General features: G+C 46.2%; 1 long non-coding RNA gene across 1 annotated transcript in view; it reads right to left on the bottom strand.

Moving 5' to 3' along the window:
- Window positions 1–2,613: 2,613 nt before the first annotated feature.
- Window positions 2,614–6,000, bottom strand: part of LOC140214124 (uncharacterized) — a 76,899-nt gene continuing 73,512 nt past the window's right edge. The window contains exons 4-5 of the long non-coding RNA XR_011891057.1: window positions 4,025–4,090; window positions 2,614–2,822 (exon numbers count right to left, since the gene is read on the bottom strand). This is a non-coding gene — a long non-coding RNA (uncharacterized lncRNA). The remainder of the gene's footprint in view (window positions 2,823–4,024; window positions 4,091–6,000) is intronic.

Genomic DNA, 6,000 nt, shown 5'->3' with positions numbered 1-6,000 from the left:
ATCAAGCGCCTTGGTGAGAAGCTCGGGGCCGAAACTCGGGGCCTCGGTGAGAAGCTCGGGGCCTGACGACTGCACGGCCAGCATCGTTCATGAGTAGGGCCTCCAGCTTGCTGACACCTTATCTGACGGCTACCATCCTGTTGCTGGAATCGAGCTGCTTATCGGGGCTGATCACTACTGAGACATAGCAACAGGAAATATCAAGCGCCTCGGTGAGACGCTCGGAGCCATAGAGACTGCGTTTGGGTGGACATTGCAGGGCACAGATTCTACATCGTCCGTCGCAACCTTCCTAACGAGCACCGGAGTGATGCGGGTAGGCATGACCACCGCACCCGACGAAATTTCTCGTCAACCAGGATCATTCTGGGAGCTGGATCACATTAGGATCGTCGACGATGCACAGCTGACCGCCAAAGACGACAGCGTTTTTCGGGCCTTTAAAGAAACCATCAGCCAGAAGAACGGTAGATAACAAGTAGCTCTCCCGTGGAAAGAGAATGCGTCAGACTTGACAGGCAACAAGAGCATAGCATCGCACAGACTTCACTTATTAACGGCGAAACTGGTGCGACATGAAGAAACCATTCTAGACTACGATCAGGCAATCAGGAACTACCTGCAAGCTGGACACGCCGAGAAAGCGAACGAACTGGGTAAGTCCCCGCTGGGGCCCATTTACTGCATGCCACACCGAGGTGTTGTCCGGCCTGGTATCAAAACAACCAATTTGAGAGTCGTATTTGATGCCTCCGTCAAAGCGGCAGGAAAGCTATCACTGAATAACATCCTCATCGCTGGACCTAATCTAAATTTAAACGCTAACCCAAGCCGAGGCCGCCGTAGATTCTCACCCGTTGACTTTCGTCTCTTCCGACGCGGGGGAGCTTATGCCCTTGATTCCAGCCGATTTCCTCGTCGGTCGCCGGCTAACGAGGTTGCCTCCCTTCCGAGAAACCACCGAAGTGAAATCGGCAGCAGAGACACGCCAATGGAGGCGAGGCGCCGGGCTTGCTCACTCATTCTGGCAACCGTGGAGACTCGAATAGCTACTGCAGCTTCGCTTAGCGCATATGACAAAGCCAGGCAGAGGGAGAGGAGGCATCGGTGGGGAGACAGTTCTCCTCGGGGATGATCGGGCTCCATGCCAGATGCGGGAAATGTGTCGTGTATTGGAGACCTTTCCTGGAAGAGATGGCTGAGTATGCGCTTGCAAAATCCTTCTGCCGAACAAAAGCCAACTGCGACGACTCGTACAAGCCTTGTACGCAGTCGAGCTCAGCGAGGTGCCAGCCTGTGCGAACAATGGTCGCCGGCAATGAGCCGGCGCTCATTGCGGGGGAGGTTGTTGAAAGTCGCAAACGACCATCATGCATTGTTCCACCCGTGGTTGGGGGACCGACGGCACAAGAGAGAGAGGGAGCCGGCAAACGGACGAGGGGCGCCCCACTGCACCACGTCCCGGCCAGGACATCTACTAACAACCTAATCCGTTCCACCGGCTTTTCGGCGAGACGCCTGCTTAGTGCGAGGCGCGGGCACCCCCGACAAGGACGATGGCCTCGGTGCGGCCAAAAGAGAGCGTGGACTTTGTGTTTCTTCTCTCTTTCCTTTCTGTTTTCTTTGATCTATCTTTTGTAAATAAACCAGTCTCGAAGCGGATCCCAACGAGTGAAGTTCTTTCCTTCGAGGCTCTTGCGTGCATGGCCGACACCGTCCTGTTTAGGTAACGCGCAGCAAAAGTTAGTACGTATAAGTGAATAGTACATAAGCGAATAAATAGTACATAGTAAATATAAGTGAATAAGCACATATGTACATAAGTAGAAGTACAATAAGTGAAAATAGTACATATAAGTGAATAAAGTAATATTCTTACAGGATTTTTGTACTTTTTTGCAAATTTTAAAGATTTTACTGCGCTCAGCGAGCCTTTGTAGAGGGTTGTTTCTGGTACTTTTAATACTTTGATGTATTTGAGAGCTGACAGTATTGTATAAGCGTCTCCTGTGAAACTGTTGTTTGGGTGTGCAGGACGTCGGCATCTGGGAATGATGGGCGAACCACAGCATAAGAGACGCCTGCAGGGGACTTTAATGGTTCGGGTAAAATTCCGGACAAGCATATTTGTGCTACAGCTGAAGGAAGTGCACCCGAAGGTGTATAACCAGGGGGGGGGGGTGCTTTGTAACATGTAGAAAAGAACATGACAGCACAATCTTTCATTGCCATGGTGAGACTTCTACAGTGAGTGTTATTAGAAGATGTTCACAGAGTGGGAAATTCATTCCCCACTTCTCACATGAAGCGAGGAGGGCTCTCTTACTGCAGGCCGGTTATGTCGTCATGTCGTCATGATGAGCTCTGTATCATCATTTGATTCAACGATGATCAAGGACTACAGGTTATCAGACTACAGACGCCAGACAGCAGAATGTCAGCCTATAGAACGTCAAACTGCAGAACGTCCAAAGATACGACAGACTGAAGTTTTCTCTTGTTTTTTTCAACTAGGATGAGTGAACAAACGCGAAGAAGCATTAAAAGTGATGTGAATGAACATGTGTGGAAATATTTGGATATCGATTTTACCGACTCTTTCATGCTGTAAGTATTTTGAGAATAATATATCGGAACTTTATTTTCTCGCCTGCATTAGTCTAAGCAATTGGTCCTCAGACCGATACAAATAGACGTTGGGTTTATGCAGGCGTCTACGTAAACAGGGTAGCGAATACTAGCACACATGTCATCGTACGCTCTGTCACATTCATGGTTTTTTTTTATGTGTGATTTCCAGACGTGCTGCTCACAGGTGCCATCTGCAAGAGAAAGAAAAGACGGTGCCTGACTCCCTGTCTACTCATTTTATTTTCCCAAACCTAACTGCAAACCAATTTATCTGCTGGGACTATATAACGTAAACCTGTTCCTATATGTGTTTATTCCAACATCCTGACCTAAAATTTGCTTAACTGCCAACTCGGGCATCTGGCAGTGACCCACAGCATTGCCTCAACAATCCAATCAAACACTCTCTTAGTTTATTGGAGGGTACTTTACTTCGCTTTCAAACGAATAACATTCCCTACATTGAACGGTTTTTCGTTTGTGAGTCGCTGCTAGGAGGCGAGGAGCACGCTCAGGAGGAGAAGGTTTCGATGGGGCCGGGCCAGCGCATTGAAAATAGATAACTGGAGGAAGAGGGTGGTGCCGGCGTCTGCGATTGGCCCACTTGCCCTTACTTAGCTTGCGGTGGCTGGTTAAAAATGGTACCGGCGTGCAACGAAAGGATAAGTATGCCACTAAAATGGATCCTCATCAAGGAAGAGTTGGCAGAGCGAGGTCGTAAACATGCCTAAAATGCTCGAAAATGTTACACGACCACGTAAAAAAGTTTCATTATACGCAAATAAAGCCCTGCTCTCCGGCGGGTGCGAGCAGCTGGTGCCTGAGCAATCGGCGGCAGCGATCTTTTATTCCTTTCGGAACGGGATAGCCTGCGGCTATTCGGAAAAAATTCAGTTTTGTTTGGCGTATTAATGCATCTTTAAGGCGTACACGTTACTTTGGCGCAGCAGACATTAGGATTTTGTGCAATTCTACCTTTGGTAACTTCATTTCAGTTTTTCTTTTTCTTTCGACTGTTGGTCTTGCCTGACTTCCATCTAATTTCTACTATATTGCACGTATTTTTCTGTGGCTTTTAGCAGCAAATAAATATTGCACCTTTCTCCTAATTAAATAGCCGAAATGCGCTTGTGAAGATAAATTTTGCAGTCTCCTGACGTCAAAGTTGTGCCAAGGTTAAGATTAAAAACGAAATATGGCTGAAGAACACTGCAGGAAAACTGACGCTGCATCAGGTGTCTGAAATTTCTTATGTTTATTACTCAGAAATAGCATTAGCTTATAACGCCTATAAAGCTACAGACTATTTTGTTAAAACGTGACAGTGAACTATGAAGTCAAGCACGAGCAAACATGCAGCTAGAAAACAAATGTAGCTACATCTCGCGCTTACCTGTCTTCAAGATGAAGCACTTTTCAGTCGAGTTCCAAAAGTGGAGCGTGTACTTTCTCGATACAGCTTTTACATTGGACACCACGAACAATGCGCATTTCAGTAGTCCAGGAAAAAAAGAAAAACAAGAGTTAGATTCCATTTATTATGATACATTCGGAAACATATTAGTGTGAATGATCCGGTTATGTAGAGAAAACGCATTAACATTTCCAAAGTCCTTTAATCGTGGCGGAAAATCACGTCCTAGTACTGTCGAGGGGTTACCTTATAGTTATACAACACTGGATACAAGTGTACTGCGCAACTAGCCGTCGGTCTTTTAGGAGCCGTCTATGTAGGTTCATAAGTGCGTGTACCAAACGAGGTGCTCTATTTCCTTCAGCTTATGAACGGGGAACGATTTCTGAATTGATGTCAGTAGGTTTATAAACTGGCTTTGACACACTTTGTTTTACTTTGGTTAGCTGAAGTTCTCAAACGCAATTTTAAATCTAAATATGTGAGCATTCTTCCACTAGGTCCTTACCACGGCTACCGTGGCGACGATTCGAAACCTTTAGCTCGGAAGTAAAACCCGCTCGTTATTTCAGCCATGGCCTTTGGCGTGGGTGAGGACAGTCTGTAAACAGCTAGCGGTGTGAATATTAAGAAAGGCATTTCATAGTTAACTAGCTCCCAAAGAGAGACTTATATCACCACTGTGCACAAGTCAGATACCTATTCTGTTAATAAATATAAAAGAAAAATCGCTGAAGAAGTCGTACGATGGTGCAGAACGCGAGCATTTGCTTGACCTGTCTTAGAATGCTGGAAGAAGGCGTGTTATAGCGGAAAATAAGGGCTTGCCCAGTATGGGAAAGCAGGTCCCGTGGCCCATCTATGGATGATGTGTGTATATATATATATATATATATATATATATATATATATATATACATATATATATATATATATATATATATATATATATATATATACATATACATATATATACATATACAGGGTGTCGAAGCTAATTTTAGCCTCAGTTTAAAAATGTGCGCATGCCACATGGCTGTACAGCAGCAAGGTAATGCTGTTTGCCGTCACTTGGAGATACTAAAATTATGTTTCCATTACGCCTAATTAGTTAATCAGCCTTAATTATTTCAGCGACAGCTCGCTCGAACGCCGGGAAAATGACATCACACACACACATAATATAATGGCCATCCCCTCTTGCCTTGAGTTCGCACAGGAGTCAAACAGGAGTTCCGTACAAATTTCACGAGGAATGTAAAGCTACATCTGGCTGGCAGCAGTAGGAAAGAAAGGTGCGTTTGCGACGGTTGCCAAGTTCGGGAATCGCTGCTAAGTGACATGCCATAGGACCCAGAGCTTTCACAGCACAGAAAGGGCCAGAAGACTGGGGTAAGAATTTTTCTCAGGGCTGTGGTAAACACAGTGCCCGTCGAACCATGACTAAATCGTCTGGTTGATAAGAACGAGCAGGACCTTGCGGGGAAGACGTATTGAACTGCGCTTGGTGGTGCAGTATTGCTATCCGAGCTAGGAGGGGAGCCTTGTGGAGGGTCTCACTGTAGTCCACTTTTGCGGGGCGTTTTTGCAGAGACTTGTCGAAGCCAAGAAGGTGTTCTTGCGGTAACCTTGCCGCCCTCTCGTAGAGCAGTTGAAAGGGCGTGGCGCGAGCGACTTCCTGCTGGGTCTTGTTTAGGGCGAAGACCACAGCAGCGACGTAGTCATCGCAGTTGTCGTGTGTGGTACAGACGTATAAAGAAATTATGTCTTCTATGGTGCGGTTTGTGTGCTCGACCTAACCATTTGTTTGTGGGTATAAAGGGAATGATGCAGCCAATTTTATCGCATGTTTAGACAAGAAAGTTTTGCAGGCACTTGACATAAAAGCCGTGCCGCGGTCGGAAATGGGCTTCTGCGGCCTGCATTGCCTTAATATGAGGCACTCGTTAAGAAAG

Source organism: Dermacentor andersoni, chromosome 11 (assembly GCF_023375885.2).
Source record: "Dermacentor andersoni chromosome 11, qqDerAnde1_hic_scaffold, whole genome shotgun sequence".
NCBI lineage: Eukaryota > Metazoa > Arthropoda > Arachnida > Ixodida > Ixodidae > Dermacentor > Dermacentor andersoni.
This window is presented reverse-complemented; position numbering and strand designations above follow the sequence as displayed.